This window comes from Dipodomys spectabilis, unplaced genomic scaffold (assembly GCF_019054845.1).
Source record: "Dipodomys spectabilis isolate Male_0828 unplaced genomic scaffold, ASM1905484v1 ptg000394l, whole genome shotgun sequence".
NCBI classification, from domain to species: Eukaryota; Metazoa; Chordata; class Mammalia; order Rodentia; family Heteromyidae; genus Dipodomys; species Dipodomys spectabilis.
The window spans coordinates 542,156-563,535 of NW_024871071.1; the positions used below are offsets into that span (position 1 = coordinate 542,156).

Consider the following 21,380-nt stretch of genomic DNA (forward strand, 5'->3'; position numbering starts at 1 on the left):
TATTGATCCTTAAATCCTAACATTTCTTATACTAATGCTTCATCAGATAGTAATGTTCTGTCAAATGCTTATACCCAATAATCTCAAAGAAAAAGGATTATTCTCACATTTTCCAAATTGATACAGTAAAAAAAAGAATTCAGTTAGTTTCATACTGAAATACTTAAATCTCAACTTTTTCCTATGTAAGTAATATTCCTGACTTAGTATCTGGATTATAAATAGAGATCAATTTTCTTATTCAGATATGAAAACTACTCTAAACTCAAAAACTACAGGAAACAAAAATATTCATGATAATATGCCACAAAATGGATACAGAAAATTGGTCACTTGACTACTGTACTTACTGAACTACTGCAAGAAAAATGTCTGAAAGTTTAAACATTAGACTAAGTACTATCTCTCATTTTCATTAAAAGCACTAAGAAATCTTTAACATCTTAGGGTCACATTAATCTATCTCTAGTTTTAGGCAATGTATACCACATAGTATAATGACATAACACAAAAAATGAATCTATAATTTATCTCAGAAGAGAGAGAGATAGTAGTGTGCTGGTGGCTCACGCCTGTAATCCTAGCTACTCAGGAGGCTGAGATCTGAGGATTGTAGTTCAAAGCCACTCCAGGCAGGAAAGTCCAAGAGACTCTTATCTCCAATAAACCACTCGAAAACCACAAGTGGCGTTGTGGCTTAAATGGTAGAGCACTCGCCTTGAGCTGAAGAGCTGAGGGACAGTGCTCAAGCCCAGAATTAAAGCCCCACGACAGACCAAAAAAAAAAAAAAAAAGAAGAAGAAGAAGAGAGATAAATAGTTTAGACATGCAATTAAGATTATAAGTTTAAGGAAAAGGCATTAATTTTCATAAAATTGCTATATATGGTATGCAGGTTTAAAATCAAGTTACTGATAATCTTCTTAAGTTTAGGCAGATAATAAATACTATAAAGAAACTAACAAAAAGAATCTATTCATTCAGACAAAAATTCCATTATCTTCTTTGGAAAGTAAAATGTTTTACAGATAAAAATATACAATAGGAAACAATGTGCTCTGGGTAAAGATTCAGAAAAGTCTCTTCATAACATCACTAAGTGAAATAGTCTTGTAGTAAAAAACTGAAAGATATGAGAACTGGAAGATCATTATGACTCCTAGCATCATCCTATACAAAAAACAAAGGCCCATCTCAGTCTTCTGCCTTCCTGCATTCAACAGGCACAGAAAAGAAAATGAAGATGCTAGAAAATAGAAACACAGTCTATGGATGAGAATATGAAAATGGCTATGCCATTGAAAACAATTCATAGACTCAATATAATTCCCATCAAAAGTCCTATAATATTCTGCACTGAAATAGAATAATCAATCCTGAAATTCTTTTGGAAGCATAGAAGACCCCAAATAGCAAAAACAATCCTGTGCAATTGCATGAAGTATCATACTACAGAACTACAGTAACAAGCATAGCATGGTACTGGTACAAAAAGGCACACTGACCAATCTGAGTAAGTAGAACAGCCAGAAATACACCTACACAGCTAGTACCATCAGATAGATATTCAACGAAGGCACCAAAAATCAACATTGGAAAAGAAACAATCACTTCATGTTGGGAAAGCTGCATAGCTACATGTACAAGAAGAATTGATACCAGTTCTTTCTCATACTGTACAAAAAAAATCAATTCAAAATAGATCAAAGGTATTACTATACAATCTGAAATTTTAAAATTGCTATATAGGCATAAAAACACTTATCTGAATAGAATTGTAATTGCTACACTAATAAGAACAGGTAAAAAGTGGGACCACATCACATTAAAAAGCTCCTATAGTGCTCACTTTGGCAGCACATATACTAAGAAGCTCCTATATAGCAACAGAAACAAATGCCAAAGTTTACATATGCACTATTTACAATATTCAAAATAAGGAAATAGCCTTGATGTCTATCAGCCAATAAATGAATAAAGGAAGTTGCATATATCCACAATGGGGTCTGTCACAAAGAGTTGATATATTTTTTTCAGGAAAATGGATGGATCTAGACATTATCATATTAAAACACAATAAGCCACACTAAGAAAGACAAACATCACATGTTTTCTCTCATATATAGTCTAAGAAAGACAAACATGACATCTTATTATCATAAGTAGTTTAATCCTTATAAACGAATGAAAGGAATGCTCTTCCTAAATATATTTATATGAAATTTATGTATACATTTTAGTTATATAAAGTATTTTATAAGTAAGTATGAGGAGGAGGAGGCAGGGTAACAAAAGAGTAAAGGAGGTTGCATATGGTCAAAGTACCTTTATATACATGTATGGAAGTAGAATAAACTGGGGCTGGGAAGGTGGCTCAGTGGTAGAGTGCTTGCCTTGCATGCATGAGGCCCTGGGCTTGATTCCTCAGCACCACATAAGCAGAAAAAGCTGGAAGTGGCGCTGTGGCTCAAATGGTAGAATTGAAGAGGTGAGGGACAGAGCCCAAGCCCAGAGTACAGGCCTCAGGACTAACAACAACAACAAAGAAAGTAGACTAAGCTGAGAGCAAAGAAAGGAGTGACACTGTCCAAAAGGAAAAGTATTTATTACCTGACTTATTTAACTATAACTATGTTGTTCATCACCTTTATAATAACAAAAAAAGTAAAAGAGAAAATACAAAAACAGAAAGAATAAGGAAGCCTGGTAAAATTATTTTAACTGATGGGAGGGGCGATGACGAAAAGCAACAGAAGAGCTGAACTTGAACAAAGTAGAATGGACTCGCGTTTGGAAATTCACAGTGAAACCCCTTTGCCAACTAATAATGCTCATGAAATTTAATATCCCCCTAAAACACAACAAAAAAGAAGTAAAACCTTGCAAAGACCCAAAGGGATATTTAAAGAAATTGCAATGTAACAAAAATATGGCAATCAAGTAGTTCAAAAGTTTGAAATTTTAAAATATCACAGTACATTCAGCATCATTGATACCTTCTTGAGAAACAGAGAAGTTGAAATTGATTTTCTTTTTCTGTTCAGTTTCATCATGCACAGAAATTTAAAACATTTAAGGAATAAGTATGTTCTCAATATGAGAATGAATACATAGGTGTGACATTTTCATTAACTGAAGTGCCTTGGAGATATTAAAGGAATTCAGTATATCTATTTGAATAACATAAACTGAAAAATGTAATGTCACAGAGCAAGAAATGAACAGTATGATCCTACATGTTACAAAACTAAGCATAATAACTATATATGTTTGCAAATGTACAGTTTAAATACATTGGAAAACTTTAAAGGATATACAAAAAAGTGTTAAATATTGTTTGCTACTGAGGAAAGGAACATGATTTTTATTTCATATAGCTCCATCTAAATATTATATAAAAAGGTATTTGCTACTTAAATAATTTTTAAATGGGAAAAAGAATGCCTAGGCACTATATAAGATATTTGACAAAAAAATAAATTATCCAATTTCAAGGTCTTGACAAGACTATAAGGTTGATATTAAGTTGAGGTACAGAGAAATTATTATGACAGCTCATACCTGTAATCCTAGCTACTCAGGAGAGTGAGATCTGAAGATTGCTGTTCAAAGCCAGCCTGGGCAGAAAAGTCCATGAGACTTTTACCTCCAATAAACCACTCAGAAAAAACCAGAAGTGGTGCTGTGGCTTAAGTGGTAGAGGACTTGTGCACAAAGAACCCAGGCTCTGAGTTCAAGCTCTGCCCCTCGCCCCCCCAAAAAGTACAAATTTTAACACAAATCTCGCTGAAGAATTATACGTGTGGTCTCTTCTTTATATCATAAACTATCACCAAAAGAAAGAGCTTTCCTAAGAAGAGCTAAATGCCCTTATTTTTTTTCTTCTCCTGCCTTAAACAGTAGACTGATCCAAAATTATATGTATATGTGGACCATTTTTATTTTTATTATTTATATATTTATTATTTTATTTACTTAATAACACTTAACCTATTATTAGATTTCATTTGAACATTCAAGGAAGATTTTTTTTGGCAGAACTAGGATTTGACCGAAGGCCTTCACACTTGCCAGGCAGGCTATCAATCATTTAAGCCACATCCCCTGATTATTTTTGAGGTAGGGTAAAAGACCAGCTACTATGAATCTTCTTTTTTGTCTTAATTTTTAAGCAGTTGTACAATTCATGAGTACAATGCATGTTAGTCAATGTTATCCCTTCCATCATTCTGACCCATTTTCCCCCTCCTATCTCTACTCTCAATATAATGACTGCATTTGCTTACTTGTTTTTAACTCTGTACTTCTCTATAGTTGATAGTAATCCAGGTAAGAAATGTATTTTAAGTACAAAATATAAACTGGTAAATATGAATAACATAGTTTTATAAAAATGAAGCCACATTTACCTGTTCAACTTAGTCAAATAAAATGTGAAAAGGTCATTCCACTGTTTCTATTTTATTTTTAATAAAAAGGTATTAGGTTCTTCCAGTGACCTTTAGAGAAAGAGCATGGCCCATAAAATCTATTTAAGGCATTCAATCTGGTTGATGTTTCATGTGTTGACCTTATGAATACCAATTACTCAATTAGCTTTCTAATTTATCTTCTTATTTATATTCCAGTGGAGTACATTGCCATAATGTATTATGATTTTGTATCTGTGAGGTCCTAGCTTCATCCTGACAATCCTAATCCTTTCCCTACAATGGTGTTAGAATTCCTTGCTCAACTCTACCATTAAAGGCATACCTCCAGTCTTGCTTTTTATTGGTTACACTGTAGAGACACATGGACTGTTCTGTCTAGGCTTGCTTCAGATCATGATTGTCCAGATATCAGCCTCCTTTGTAGCTTAGATTACAGGTGAGGTCAACAGGGTTTTATTCATTGTTATAACTCTATTGCCAATGATGCTTGACACAGTGTGAAATTGATAGATACTTCAAACGTCTACAGTGATTCGGGCACATGAAGTTAAGTAAAATTAATTAACCAATAACACAAATTGCCCATAAAATAATTACACTCGCTCTGTTTTGTTCTAGGGTACCTATTCTTCAGCTATTCCTTAAAAAAGAAAATCTACATGAAATCAAAAAAGAAAGATTTAAAAATGATCTAACCAATAACGCCATAACTAGAATACATAGCTTTTCATATCAAAAATATAGTTTTCTACGTGAATCACTTTATGAAGGATACTACTAATCATAATATAGATCATTTCTCAAGAGAAACTCGGGGCAATTATTTCATCCTCATGCTATTAGTAAAAATTTTAAATTCTATGCTTCTAAGACATGATATTAGACCACCATTAACTAACTACACAGATATGAAAATTAATTCCCTACACAGCACTCTCAATATTCACCAAACATATTTTATTATGTGTCCCATTACTGTTGCAATAAAATACTAGCTTAGGCATTTTGTTATGTCATAATTTACTCTACAAAAACATTTTTCAGCTGGGTACTAGTGGCTCACAACTGTAATCCTTAGCTACTCAGGATGCTGAGATCTGAGGATCATGGTTCAAAGCCAGCCTGGTCTGTAAAGTCCATAAACTACCAAAAAAGAGGGAAGTGGTGCACAAGTGGTAGATCAATAGCTCTGAGCAAAATAAGCTCAAGGATAGCCCTGAGTTCAAGCCCCAGGCCTGGCAGAAAAAAAAAATTCTTTCAACACTGAAAATATGGACTTGAACCATATCCACTTATCATTTTCACTTTTGATGAATAAACATTCTAGTCTTGACAAAAGTAAGCAGTATAATTAATATTTCTTATTAGTTCTAATACCCTGATAAAGATATAAATAGAGAAAGTCTTGAATACTAATAAAAAATCAAAATAAAATGAATTTAAAAGTTTTGATTTTTTTTCCCTCTCTTTCTCTTTATTTCCTTGCTTCCTTGTTTCCTTCCTTATTTCTGGATTACAAGTATGCACCATTATGTCTAGCTCATAGTTTAGTTTCAACTGCAGGAGTATAAGCTTAATAGGAGACATGTAAGAACTTATCAGCACAGGCATGAACTTCATATGAAGAGAGTCCCAGGGGCACAATAAATAAAACATTTGATAAATAGGATTACATCAAACTAAAAAGTTTCTGTACAAAAAAGGACATTGTTACTAAATTGAAAGGGCACCCAAGAGAGAAGATCTTCACCAGTTATAAATCCAACAAGCGCATAATATTTATGTAAGATCTCAAGAAACTAATAACCAATAAATGAACAAAGAAACTAAATAGAGACTTCTCAGAAGAATGGCCAATAAGCAGAGAAAGTACTTAACTTCCCTAGCCATAAAGGAAATACAAATCAAAACAACATTGAAGCTGGGCACTACTGGCTCATACCTGTAATCCTAGCTACTCAGGAGGCTGAGACCAGAGGGTCACAGTTCAAAGCCAGCACAGCCAGGAAAGTCTGTGAGACTCTTATCTCTAATGACTAAAAAACTGGAAGTGGAAGTGTGGCTCAAGTGGCAGAGCACTAACCTTGGGCACAAAAACTCAGACAGCACCCAGGTCCTGAGGTTCAAGCCCCAGGACTGGTGCCCACCCCCCCTCCACACACACACACACACACACAATGCTGGATTCTGACTCACCTCAGTAAGATTGGCCAGAGTTCAAGGCCCAAGTCTGGTGTGTGCAAGCGTGCACACGTGCGCACGCATACACACACACACACGCTGGATTCCAACTCACCTCAGTAAGATTGGCCAGATTCTGAACAATAGCAAATGCTGACAAAGATGTGGGGGAAAAGGAACCCTATTACACTGCTGATAGGAATGTAAACTAGTACAACCACTATGGAATGAGGTTTGAATATTTGTCAAAAAACTAAATAACCAACAATACTACTCTTGGGCATCTACCCAGAGCATTGCAAGTCAGAATACAGTAAAGATACTGGCATAGCAATGCTGCACTAGTCACAATAGCCAACTTGTGGAAACAGCTTTATGCACTACAATGAATGACTGAATCAAGAAAATGTGGTATGTGGGCTGGGAAGGTGGCTCAGTGGTAGAGCGCTTGCCTTGCAAGCCTGAGGCCCTGGGTTCGATTCCTCAGCACCATATAAGCAAAAAAGAAAAAAGCCGGAAGTGGCGCTGTGGCTCAAGTGGTAGAGTGCTAGCCTTGAGCTGAAGAGCTGAGGGACAGTGCCCAGGCCCAGAGTTCAGGCCCCACAACCGGACCCAAAAAAAAAAAAAAAAGAAAATGTGGTATGCATACACAATGGAATTTTACTCATTTATTAGAAAGAATAATGGTATGTCATTTTCAGGGAAATACACAGACTTAAGTGAAGTAAGTCAGGCTCAGAGAGACAAACGGTGTGTTTTCTCCTATATGTGGAAGTTAGATCTACATACAACTATGCAAACATATACAGGGGTCAATGCATTAACACACAAACAGACTAAAGGATATTTAGCGGAGAAATATGAAGGTGTAATTCCTCTGAACAGCTAAAATAGTGCTTACCAAAACATATACCAGAAAGTGAAAACATGTTTTGGGAGTTGGGAAAAGGGGGAGGGTACAAGAATGAAAGGGAGAAGGGTGAGCAAATGTACTCATTATATTCCATGTACATTATGTACAAAATGAACTATGTAACTTAAGGATAGGGATGAAAATGGGAAATGAGATAGAATGAAGGAAGGAAAGACATTAACCAAGAAGCATTATACTCATAACCTGATTTATGGTGTTGTAATCCCTTTCTGCAATTGCTTAATGATAATAATAAAAAAATTTAAAAATTAAATAAAGAGAAAATACTGATAATGCAAACAGACTATAAACCTTTTGGAAAACAGTATTAAGTTTGAACAGATAAATTTTCCTTGCCTCTGTTTACTTAGCCAATATTATAAACTTCACTGTAGTCTGATGAGAAGGCAACTAACATTCACTACTTCCTGCTATGGCTTGGATCTGATCTGTCACTCCAAAGGGCTAAGTAATAGGCTTGGTTTCTGAACTATGGAACTATTGAGAGTTAGTGTAATTTTTGTTTGGAAGGTGGGGCCTATTGGGAAAAAGCTCAGTGATTAAGGGTATACTGTTGAAAGGAGTACTGGGATTCTAGTATCTTATTCTGCTTTTCTTTCCTGGCCACTGTAAAATGAACAGACACCCTCTCTTATGTACCTCCACAAGCTCAAAGCAACAGGCCAAGCAAGCATGGATTAAAATTTCTGAAATGTTACGAAATAAACCTTACTCCTTCATATGCTAGTATTTTGTTAAAAGCACAGAAAACTAATTAACATTCTTAACACTTTGGTAAAGACTATTCTATATTCTCATTCTGGTAAAATTCAATACTGCATTTAACATGAATATTGTTGTTAATAATTAAAAACTGTCCTGACAGCACTTTATTCTATTGTACCATGTGAGTTTAGCTCAAATGTTGTGCTGAAGGTCTATGATGAGGAACTGCCTTTAAGACCCATCTTCAATACTAAATATTCAAACTTTCTTGAATAAAATCCAAGCCACACCTCATACAAGCTAATTTTCACTCATAAGTGAATAAGATTAAGTCCAATGTTCAACCAAGTAAAGGAGAGGTCACCTAACACACTCCCTATCCTGGCCCCCAAAGAATCAACAAACTACAGGAGAAAGATTGTCTTTTATTGAAGGAGGGGGCATTCAAAGCTCATGCTTGCTAGTCAGGTGCTCCCACTGTTTGAGCCATGCCTTGAGCCTTTTGGCTCCAATTAATTTTGAAATGGGGTCTCACTTTTGCCAGCCTGCATTGTTACTCTCCTATTTATGCTTCCTGCAAGGCTAGAAGGTACAGGTGCACTGCATTGCACACCACCACCACACCTAGCATTTTTTGTTGGGATAGTCTTGCACAATTTTTTTTCCCAGATCAGGAACTGTGATCCTTCCAACCTCTCCTTTCCTGTGTAAGGAGGAATATGCATGTATATCACAGTCACCCAGCAAGGAAGATTGTCTTAAGTAAGAGCTCTGAAAAAATTTTAATTTTAAATACAAGAAGAAATAGGCTACAATTATAACCAAGTCATTTTGCTCCCTCAGAACTCAGCTTTCTCATCTGAAAAATGGGGAAAATCATATAATGGAGCATTATGAAAGTTAAATAAAAATTTAAGTAGAACAACAAACAGGATGCTTATTAAATACTAATTCTCTTCCCTTTCTCATGTTAATCTCTATCATGACTGTTGGAAGTTAGGAGGGAAGTAGGCACAAAATAAGAAATCTACTAATTCTTCATTAAGCAGCTTTGTCAAATTTATATCAGAATCTTTTTGTTTAATGACTTACATAGTGATGCTTCAAATAATAATTTTTAAATGAGCAAATTAAATAATTGGCGATGATTAAGAAACAGAAAACAATAGTTGAGTAGAAGAAACGAGCTATTAAAGCTACTGCTTGTTGTTACAGGTAGTTTAGTGCCCTTACACAGGAGCTGGAGAAAACCAGCATGCTCTAACAATGATATCAGAAGAAGCATTACTTAGGGCAGAAAAGCAACAGTCTGAGGGACAGTTGGGTATCCCTGGACAGGTGGTTTGGGACAGAAAATGGTGGCTGAGACAGGCTCTAATATGGGGGCAACAAAACCCAAGAAAAACCCATCTTGTTCCCACAGAACCTGCTATCTGTACAGAAAAAAAATTAAACTCAACACTTTGGGAAGTGAAATAAAAATCACTAAAAAGTGTAACATGTGCCAGGTGCTGGTGGCTCACTCCTGTAATCCTAACAACTCAGAAGGCTAAGATCTGAGAACTGCAGTTTGGACCTAGTCCTGGTAGCAAAGTCTGTGAGACTCTTATCTATAATTAACCACCAGAAAACTGGAAGCAGCACTGTGGCTCAAAGTGGTAGAACACTAACTTTGAAGGAAAAGCTAAGGGACAAGCACCCAGTCCCTGAGTTCAAGTCCCATGACTGATGAGAAAAAAAAGAAAGTAAAAGTTTAAGGCCATCTTTGGCAAAGTGAAAACTTGCTTCAAAATAAAAGAACATAAATAGAAAGTATGGAATCAAATCATCCCATAATAAAGCAAAAAATACATATATTAATATACACATTTTTTGTTTTAAGACATTATATATGTTTTCATATTAAAGTTTAAAAGGTTAGAGCTGGGAGCTGGGGCTCAAGCCTAGAATTCTAATTACTTAGGAAGCTGAGACCTGGGGATTGAGGTTCCAAAGCAGTTTGGGCAGAAAAAAGTCTGTGACACTCTAATCTCCAATTTACCAGTAAAAAGCCAACATAGAGCTGTAGCTCAAGTAGCTGACTGCCAGATTTGAGGAAAAATGCCAAACGAGGATATCCTGACCCTAAGCTAAGTTCAAGCCCAAATACAAATAAATTTTTTTTAATTATAAAAGCTTAAGGAGAGAAATTTTAACTACCCTAATATATTACACACTGCACACGCAAATATCAAGTTACCACACTGTGCCCCATAAATATGGACAATTAAAAACTGATGCTAAAAGAAATACGTGTATAGTGAAGATACTCAAATGTAAATTAACCCATATCAATACATACATTTAAAATTACAAATTTGGAATACTAAAATGTGCATTCTTTAACTCATAATTCATCAATTGATACACTATTCAAACTAACTAGGTTGGCTTAAAATGCCAAACTAAGTGTAGCTTAACTTCACCATATTTTTATGGACGATTAATTATTTTATGTGATATAAAACTAAAGGAATGTGACTCTGGATGAACACTAAGGCTATTAAAAATCAGATGTACCCTAATTTGCATTGTAATTCAGTTATGAGGACTTCATTGTAGCAAAAAATTGAGATGCAAATTAGAGTCATAACAATGGATATGTAAGGTATTCAGCTTATACTACAGCCCATGAAACCATGCTACTTTTGGAACATAAAACTATAATGCAAATTAGTCTTGACCTTGTTAGTTTTTTTTGTAGTTGATTGAAGACTGTTTGTTATTTCTTCTATTTGTCAAAGAAAATTACTCTATACCTGATTTTTTTCAATTTTATAGTAAAATTTTAAAACCCTTTACAAGAATAACTAGAAAAACAGATTTTGAAAGCCAGTATTTACTGGTATCATGTTGCTTTTGGAGCTGCATGAGCTATGAAGAGGCTGAAAGGAACTATCCCCACCACCAGGAGATTCCAAAATGACAAGGCACCAAGTAATCCGCTTCAGTTTTTAAAAAATATATTTATGGAAAATAAACTGGACTGGGGAGAGGAGAATTGGTTAATTTTTAGGGCTAACAAATTATGCCTCACATCTCCATTCAATGTGCCTAGACAACTCCCTGGAAGATGAAGTGGACATTACATCCAGAAGCAGAGCTCCTCATTTTCATGAAAACTATATGATCCTCTTGGACATAGAAGGGATCACCAAATATGTTTGTTGTTATCATGTATGATAAGGAAATTAGACAGGAATATAGTCCTTTCCAATAGCATCTGTGGGAAATTCAACATGTTATTAATTTACATCAAAGGCTTAAATTAGATGTCTTAAATCCAGGCCAGAAGTTAGAGCCTGGAGTAGAGCAGTTAACTGGTAGAAGTGGTGAAAACCAGCTACAGAAACAACCACAGTTGTCTGTGAGGTTGTATACAATGAAGGGCGGGAAAAAAAGGATGCAAATAGTGATATGTTTATCAACACACAAAGTTCAGAATGTGACTAATCTTTATTTCAGGGTTCAAGATTTAAATTATAAGAGAGAAGATACAAGGATGAACTCTGTTCAACAAATGCAGTGATATAGATGGACTTAATGCTTCTTAAATTGCAAAGTATCAAACAATAGCAAAGACTTTGTCTAGAAACTTGTACAGAGTCTATCTGCTGAATCACAATCTGCATTCAAGGAGACTCAGAGCTTTACAGAGGTAGCATTTCTACCTTATGGAAGAAAAGAAGAAAGAAAGAAAATGAAAGAAAGAAAGAAAGAGAGAGAGAAAGAAAGAGAGAGAGAAAGAGAGAGAGAGAGGGAGAGAGGGGGAGGGAGGGAGGGAGGGAGGGAGGGAGGGAGGAAGGAATATTTAAATATTTAAATATGAGTTTAAATTCCTTCTTATTTTAGGTAAAGTCTATGCTGAGATAGATGATGTCTACTAAATGAAATTGTATTGTTCTTCTCTCTGTTAAAGAATAAACAAACTAAAGAAAAAACAAACTATCAGTGACTTATATTCTGATAACAATGTATATCATATTCTTTGTGATTAACTCTATATTCCCCTACATAGAAAGCAAAACTCAATTCAGTGACTGTTAAGGGGTTATGTAAGACAATAAAGCAAACAGAATCCTCAGAAATGCTGTCCTCCCTTTAAGTGAACAAATGAAAATTGTTTAAGTGAACAAATCAAAAATGTTTTTACCAAGTGACAGTTATTACACTGTCAGTTATTACACTGACAGTTATTCACATCACAATTTTGCTTCTTTATTGTATTTATTTGTTTGCTGGTCCTGGGCTTGAACTCAGGGCTTGGGCACTGTCCCTGACACTGTCCTTGTGCTAGTCTAGTGCTCTACTACTTGAGCCACAGCACCACTTCCAGGTTTTTGGTTTTTTTTTTTTGAGTAGTTTATTGGAGGTAAGGGTTTCATGGAAACTTTTCTACCAGGGTTGGCTTTGAACCACTATCCTCAGATATCAGCCTCCTGAGTAGCTAGGATTACAAGCATGAGCTACTAGTGTCTGGCTTGTATTTGTTTTGAACCTGACCTTTGAAACTTTTGAACATCACAGTGAGGAAAATAAAATTTTACTATAACGAGACTATAATTTAAAAGCTGAGGGAAAACAATTTGACCAAATAAAAAAGTGAAATAATTATAGATAACACATGGCAAAGTTCATTCTGTATCAAAATTCTGTTACTTTTTTACACAGATACATTCATTCAACTTTTATTCCTACTCTACTTCTTAGTCCCCTGAACCAAGTCCTATAGGAAATGAGCTAGACCCTGATCTTAAGAATTTAACAACTCACATAAGGAAACATTTTTGCTTTCTAATAGCAATACACTGATGCCAAAGCCAAAAGAAGTATGTAAAAAGTTTCATGGGAAACAGTAGAGCAACTGATTTGATTGCAATCTAGGGTATAAGAGGAGAAAGTTGTCAAAAAATACTTAAGATATCACTGGAAATAATAAATGATTATGGAGTGCACCAAAATTACAGAGAAAGGCTATTTAGTACAGCGGGAACCTTATAAGAAAAGTGCAGAAGTCAGAAAAAGAGTGAACTGTTTGGGAGCTGCAAATAGATTAATAACACTGCAGCATAAAATGTAATAGAAGTGGAAGCTGGAAACCTATCCATAGCCTAAGAATGGAAGGTGCTAAACAGTAGATTCCAGGTTTGCATTTTACACTGTAGCTAATGGAGTGCCACTGGAGTGTCATATGATCCAAACTTTAGAAAAGTAAGTGTTGATAATGAAGGCCTTCTAGAAAAAGGGTAAGCCCTAGGTATGACAGTAACATCAGACAATAACATCAGAATGCAGACGGGAGAAAATATCCAAGAAATATTCAAAAAGTAAAATCTTTTAATGTTACTTTTTTTTTTACCTAAAAGGCTTAAGTTTGATCCAAAATCTTAGATATGATCATTAGTAGCATACACCGAAATAAAGCAAGACAGTCCATTGAGAAATTCTAAAATTCAAGTAGTTTTTTTGTTCCTTCAAATTACAATGATTAATTTTCTATCACTTGTAATCACCGAGCAAATGGTTATTATGAAAGCTATAAGACTATTGAAAATTAAGTGGATATAACAAATTAATTGGGCTTCAAAGTATGTTTATATGAAAATGGTATAACATAAGCAAAGAAAATGTTCTCTGAGTTGATACAAAAAAAAAAAAAAAAAAAACAGATAAAAACTTACATAAAAAGATCCCATATCAAGGAATGGTGGTACTCTCTTGTAATCCCAGCACTTGGGATAGAGGTAAGAAGATCAGTGTCAGACAGGGTCAGGGCTAAATAGCAAGCACTGTCTCAGAAATACGGTGAAAATACTTCCTGTACATGTGTGAAAATGAAACAATGACATGTTAAAATTGCTTTAGGTAGAAGGTTTGCAGTAAGAAAGTTTGGAAGGTTTGGAAGTGACTCTAATCGAAGTACATTTTATGTATATGTGGATAAGAAATCCCTGTACCCTGATTCCTATAAAAATGTGAAAGAAGACTCTCTTGTTTTAAACATAATAAAAATAATTAACCTGGAAACTTATTTGTTATCAGTGATTTACAAAGCTTAGCACAATGGAAATATAATGTTTTTACATTTTAAGATCAATGTGTTTGCTAGGCATGGATAGTTCATGCTTGTCATTCCACCTGCTGCAGTCTGAGAGAGGAAGGAGCATGGTTCAAAGACAGCCTGACAAAAGAGTTTGTAAAACTCTATCTCAAAAATAATACACAAAGCCAGTGCCAGTGGCTCACGCCTGTAATCCTAGCTACTCCGGAGGCTGAGACCTGAAGATCCTGGTTCAAAGCCAGCCCAGGCAGGAAAAGTCCGTGAGACTCTTATCTCCAATAAACCACTCAGATGTCTGAAAAAACAAACAAAAAAAAAATACAGAACAAAACAAAACAAAAATACAGAACAAAACACAGGACCAGAGGTGTGGCTCAAGTGCTAGAGTACCAGCTGCACAAGCACAAGGCTCCGTGTTCAAACCCCAGTACTGAAAAATATAAGTAAAAACATGCATACATAAACTCAGCAAGTTTATTTAAGCCATATTTTCTATTATTATTTATTTTTTTGTTCGGTCATGAGGCTTGAACTCTGAGCCTGGGTGCTGTCCCTCAGTACTTCAGCTCAAGGCTAGCACTCTACCACTTGAGCCACAATGCCACTTCCATTTTTCTAAGTGGTTTATTGGAGGTAAGAGTCTTCTCGTGAACTTTCCTGCATGGGCTGGCTTTGAACCGTGATCCTCATATCTCAGCTTCCTGAGTAGTTAGGATTAAAGGCGTGAGCCACCAGTACCCGGCATATTATTATTATTATTTGTTGGTTGTAGGGCCTGAAATCTGGGCCTGGGCGCAGTCGCTTAGCTCTTCAGCTCAAGGCTAGTTACCACTTGAGCCACAGAACCATTTCCTGTTTTTTCTGCATTTGTGATGCTGAGGAATTGAATAGAGGGCCTCCTCATACATGCAAGGCAAGCACTCTTACCACTAAGCCACCTTCCCAGCCCCTTAAGCCATATTTTAAAAGGGCTGAATTTATATGAAAAAACTATAGTCAAAGCAGAAGGAATATCAATACAAATAATTAGTTCTATCAATACTTATGTCAAATAAAATTATTTAAATAAAAATTTTCAGTAACTATATTAACAAAAAGGCATATTTTTAAATGCTACCTCAAAGCACAAAAGCCTGCTGAGTAAAAAGAAGTATCACCCAGTGGGTCATGGCTCTATTTTTTATGTGCCCAAAGACCTCAAGAGCAACAAATTTTATCTAGAACTCCAGTTTTCTCAATCTGATGTTCTAGATGAAATCACTTAACCAAATCTATAGTACCAAAGTCTAACACTGTTGAAGACTTAACAATCATTTAGACACAAGATGCTCTTTTATTCAACACCTATTAAATATGTCACTTTTGCTTAAGAGAAAATAAAAAAAAAAAAAGAGAAAATAAAAAGTAAAGCAACCTATATTAACATAGCAAAAAAATTAAAAGTAAAAACCACAACCAACCAACAAGCTGACAAAGAATGAAAAGGGAAATTTAAAAAATCTCATGAAACAAACATGGAAACATAATGTAGAAAAAAGAATAAAATGCTTATGGTATTTAGTGCCTACACTGGGGAAAAACTAGATTTCAAATAAACAATTTAATATTTCAATAATACACCTTAAACTGGGAAAGCATGAACAAAGTAAACCCAAAAGGATTAAAAAGAAATAACAAAGATCATAACAAAAATGACAAAATAGTCTCAAGAACGCACCCCCAAAAAAATCAACAAATGAAGAATTGAGTTTAAGAAAAAGAAAATTAACAAGAAATAACAGAAAGGACCTAGACTGAAAAAAAGAAAAAGGACAACAAATAGCATAGAAAGAAAAAGTACCATTCAGGCAATTAATTAAGATCTAAATTAAACAAATTGGAAAACCTACAAAAACAGATGAATTTCTGGACAAAAGTAAACCATAAAGGCAGAAAATATGAATCAGTAAAAAAATCTCCCAACAAAGGAAAGCTCCAGACCAGATGCTTTCATTGTTGAATTGTACCAAACTTCTAAGGAAGAACTAACATAAATTTTTCTTAAATTATTCCAAAAAAACTGAAAGGAAGGAAACACTTCCAAATTCAGTCTATAAGGCCAGCATGACTATGAGACAAAAACCAGACAAGGACAGAATGTAAAAAGGGAAGAAAAGTTGGGCTCTATTAAACAAAATTGTGCATAGAAAAAGAAACAAGACTCTAAACTCTTCTGTGGATAACCTACAAAACAGGATAAACATTTCTGCAAATAATTCTTAAAAGCAAATATTATCCAAAATACACAAGAAATACAATTCAGCAGCAACAAAGCAAAGTTTTAATTTTAAAAGAATTAAGCAAGTGGATCTGAACAAACAATTCTCCAAAGAATATACAAAATAGTCAATAAGCATATAAAACATGTTCATGAGAGAAACACAAATCAAAACCACAATGAGATCAGAAGGACAAAAAATAATAACAACAAATGCTGGTGAGCATTTAGAAAAAGGGGAACATACATATATATGTATACATGCATATATGTATACTATACACATACACACACACATATACTGTCAGTAGGAACATACATTATTGCACCCATACATTAGTGCACCCATTATCAAAAACTATACATAGAATGAACTATCATATAATCCAGAAATCTGACTACTGGATATCCATACAGAGTAAATGAAATCAGTATGTCAAAGGGATATCTGCATTCTCAATGCAGATTAGAGGAGCACTGATCCTCACAACTCAGATATTGAATCAATTTAGGTATCCTTCAACAGAAAAAATGAATTATATATGTAATGGAATATTATTGAACTGTAACAAAAGAATGAAAACCTGTCATTTGCAGCAATATGGATAGACCTGAAAAAATCATTTTAAGTAAAACATGTAGGACATATAAAGGTACGGAATGTTTTCATTCATATGTGGAAGCTAAAAACGATTTCACAGAAGTAGAAAGTAAAATAATATTAGTCAGTAAGGCGAGGAAAGGAAGATAGGAGGAAAGGGAGGCTGGAAAACAGCTGCAAGAATAGATAGGAGATGTAAGTTCAAATGTTTTATAGCACAGTACATGGATTACAGTCCCAGTATGACTTTACCATACTCACTCACAATGATGCTCAGAAGCAGTGAACCCCAAGTTCTAGTCAGCAAATCAACTTATATGACTGACAAAGAGGTCATCAATACAACAATTAAGCATGTCTGAGAAACTACTATGATGGAAAGGAGCTTTCTCAGAGGAAGTAGGAAAGAGACAGGTCAGATGGATTCTGTTACCTCCCCCCACCCCCTGCCCAAGAGATGGGATTGTGGACTTTAAGGTAATATTGATCTAATTGATCTAATGAGAAGATCCTAAGGAAGAAAGTGATGTGATTGACACACATTTTTAATATGCTGAATGGAGAACAGATTATAGGGAAACAAGAATATGCAGATAGGAAACCAGGATACTGTCAAAGTCTAGACCAGAAATGAAAGTAGTTTGGATGAGGGAGACTGGATAATAGCTCATAAAAAAAAAATCAAAAGATTTGGTACACATTTTAGAGATAAGAGTAGAAAAGATTTACAGAAGAACTAAATAATGACAATAGTCAATCACCGGTGACTTATGCTGCAATTCTCGGTACTTTGGAGGCTGAGATTGTTGAAAACATGGTTTGAGGCCACAGTGGCCTCAAGGGACCCCTTCTCTTAGCTTAGACCTGCTATCCTAGATGCAGGGAAGGCAACATGGCACACCCATGCATGCACCACCAGGACAGGAAGCGAAAACCTAATTGGAAAACAAACAAACAAACAGCAAAATCTAGGGTGAATATTTGATTCAGCCATAGAGTATAAGCTTGGGAAGCAAGCCTTGAGTTCAAATCCTAGTAACACACACAAAGGTGAAGAAAAGAGAGAAATAATTGCTATATTTTTAGCTTGTACAGCTTGAATATTGGAAGAATATTTAAGGAGAAACATGTCTAAGAAAAGAATTGGAGAGAAAATAAGAGGTCTATTTTGGTCAGGTTGTAGTTGATATGCTCAGCATTAACCAAACTGGAAATGATTAAAGGGCAACCTGGATCCAAATCAGGAATTCTAGAAGTTCTCTTTCTTTGATGTCACCAAAGACTGAAAACAGCAAGAGGTAAATAGCTTTTAGAATGTACAAAATGAGTATTTGATAACAATCTAAAACAGTGAAACAAGCTGCTGGTCTTCATGAAACCATCTCCCTTATGAAATCTGAAGAATCATCTTTGCTGAGCATGATACTGAAAGAGTTATCTTAAAGGTCAATGAGATTCATGTCAAGGGAGTTAAGTGATATCATCACAGTTATGATTCCTAAATCTTAACAGATTACAGGGCAAGACCTAGTAAGACAAACTCAGAGCTCCTACTAAGATAAAAATTCCATCCTATAAGAAAGGAGTCTACTGTATACCTAATATAGGGAAAAAATATCTTCCAACTATATGTAAAATAATGAGCTGCCTGAAATTAATCAAGAATATTGTACAAACTGTGGGAAATATTTTAGAGTTGTCATATTGACAAATGAGATGAACTTACAGTAAAATTAAGACTATTATTACAAAGTAGAATACACCATTAAATAGCACATTTCTGTAATTAGATTCTGGGTAGAGTCAAACTATATTTTATCATAACAGATTTTCTTAATCAAATGGCTAATTTGAGATTAAGTATGAAAATAAAAGAATAATAAGCAAACATGTCTGTATATATAAGTCCTTACTTTTTAATAAATAAAAGCAATAGTGAAACAGACATATATTTAGGAAAAATAAAAGCTAGAATGCTTTGAGCAGGTACCAGTATCAACTAGTCAACATTTTTTTTTAATGTTATTTAATCCTTACAAAAATCTCTCTGGTTAGATTTTATTACCTTCAATTTTATAGACAAGTTAACTAAAATCTCAAAAAAAGATGCTAAGTAAGCCAGGTGCTGGTGGCTCATGCCTGTAATCCTAGGTACACAGGAAGCTGAGACATGAGGATAGTGGTTCAAAGCCAACCCAGGCTGGAAAGTCCACTGTGAGACACTTATCTCCAATTACGCACCAGAACAACTGGAAGTAGATCTGTGACTAAAAGTACAAGTGTTAGCCTTGAACAGAAAAGCTCAATGCCCAGGCCCTAAGTTCAAGCCCCCTCCCCGCCTCCGTCTGACAGAAAGATGCTAGGTAACTTACTCAAGATCCAAATAGGTAGAAGAAAACGGAGCAAGAATTAGATTCTAGGAATAGCTGCATACCAATGGAATAGTAGTTAATTAGGGACTTAGTGCCACAATCTTTAACAGCCCAGATGCCTCTGACCTATGGTCATTTCAAGCCATAAGAACATGTTTGTTCATTAATATTAGTATGAAAACATAAGTCAACATTTAAGAACAGCATCAGATGTGTAAAATTAAACTGATATACCCTTCAAATAAAATGCCTTAATAACTAATGAATGGAGAAGTACATAAAGAAAATGGAAGCAATCTGCGGTTCTATTTTCTTCTCCAAAATAATTACATTTCTTTTGTGTTGCTAAATTTTTTGATAAATTCATTGTACATTTTGCTCCAAAATTCCTTATCTGCCCCCTCACCAAGCTTCTTTCAAGAACACTGGATAACAAGATCTCTCATTTACCAATCAAAACAAATTATCTTAGACCTCAGCATATATTGATATGTTAGTAGTTAGGCATATAAATTAAGTATACCCACACAGAAAAAGGCAAGGTTCACGGTTAATTATAATAAAAAAATAGAAACAATGAAGAAATAGGAAACAAAAACAACCAAAAGGAATATAGAGAATCAAAACACATAAATTACCAGGAACATTACAAACTGATTTTCTAAAATCAAGATTCTGGCTTTCACTGAGTAGTTTCTTTCTAGTACCAGTAATAAGCTTAGCTATAATACCCAAGATATATTCTAAAATGCTTATTCAATTAAAACATGCAATGAAATCTGTTCCTTCAAATCATAATGTCTAAGAACTACACTAGGAGAAGGTAAATGATTTCCAATATAAATGTCGTATTCATAAGTTAGTAAGTTTACAACCAAACCACTTGAATTGTTTAACAGGTACATTCTGTTTTTGTTCTTTTTTTTTTTTTTTTTTTAACATTTTTTTACTTTTCCTTATGTTTTTGGACACTGTTACACCCCTCAGACTCAAGTAGTTTTCAGTATTTCTTTGTACTCAATGAATTTTGGTGGGAGAAATCTCTCAAAAATGTAAATACTGATAGTTCTTAAGTAATTCCTTAAAATGGATTATAATACAATCTTGCATTTTCTTATTTTATTTTCTTTGCATTCTATTTCAATTTAGTAAATGGAATCGTAAAAAGCTTTCTGTATGCTGCCATCATATACACACTAAGTAATGTTAATACATTAATTCTTGGATTTTGAAATCGCTAAGACTATATTAATGCATAAAAGGAAATCTTTAGCATTCTAATTTCCTCTGACTATTGAATTAGTTTGCTAGGCCTGTAAATCTTACTCTTACTTAGAAAGCGAAGTAAGTACTTACAAAAACACATAGTTCACAGGTATATCCCCTATAACTCTTTAAGTTCAAAGACAAAAATAAAAAATCAGGGCTGGGAAGGTGGCTCAGTGGTAGAGCACTTGCCTTGAATGCATGAGGCCAGCACCACATAAGCAAAAAGAAAAAAAGTCGGAAGTGGTGCTGTGGCTCAAGTGGTAGAGCGCTAGCCTTGAACTGAAGAGCTGAGGGACAGTGCCCAGGCCCAGAGTTCAGACCCCACGACCGGCGTACCCCCTCCCCAAAATAATAATAAATTAATTAATTTTAAAAAATCAACTGACATGTTTCATTTTCATTGTTTAAGTAAAAACTATGTTTTCTCCTTCTGGATTAATCATCTTTAGTATGATTTCTTTCTCTAACTTTCCAAAACAAAACTTTAGGTATAAATGGAAATGAAAAGAGACCTTCTGAACGCTTATG

General features: G+C 34.7%; 1 protein-coding gene across 4 annotated transcripts in view; it reads right to left on the bottom strand.

The window, feature by feature from the left end:
* Phkb (phosphorylase kinase regulatory subunit beta) overlaps positions 1–21,380 on the bottom strand; it is a 197,549-nt gene that overhangs the window by 172,873 nt on the left and 3,296 nt on the right. The gene's annotated exons all lie outside the window — the stretch shown is intronic.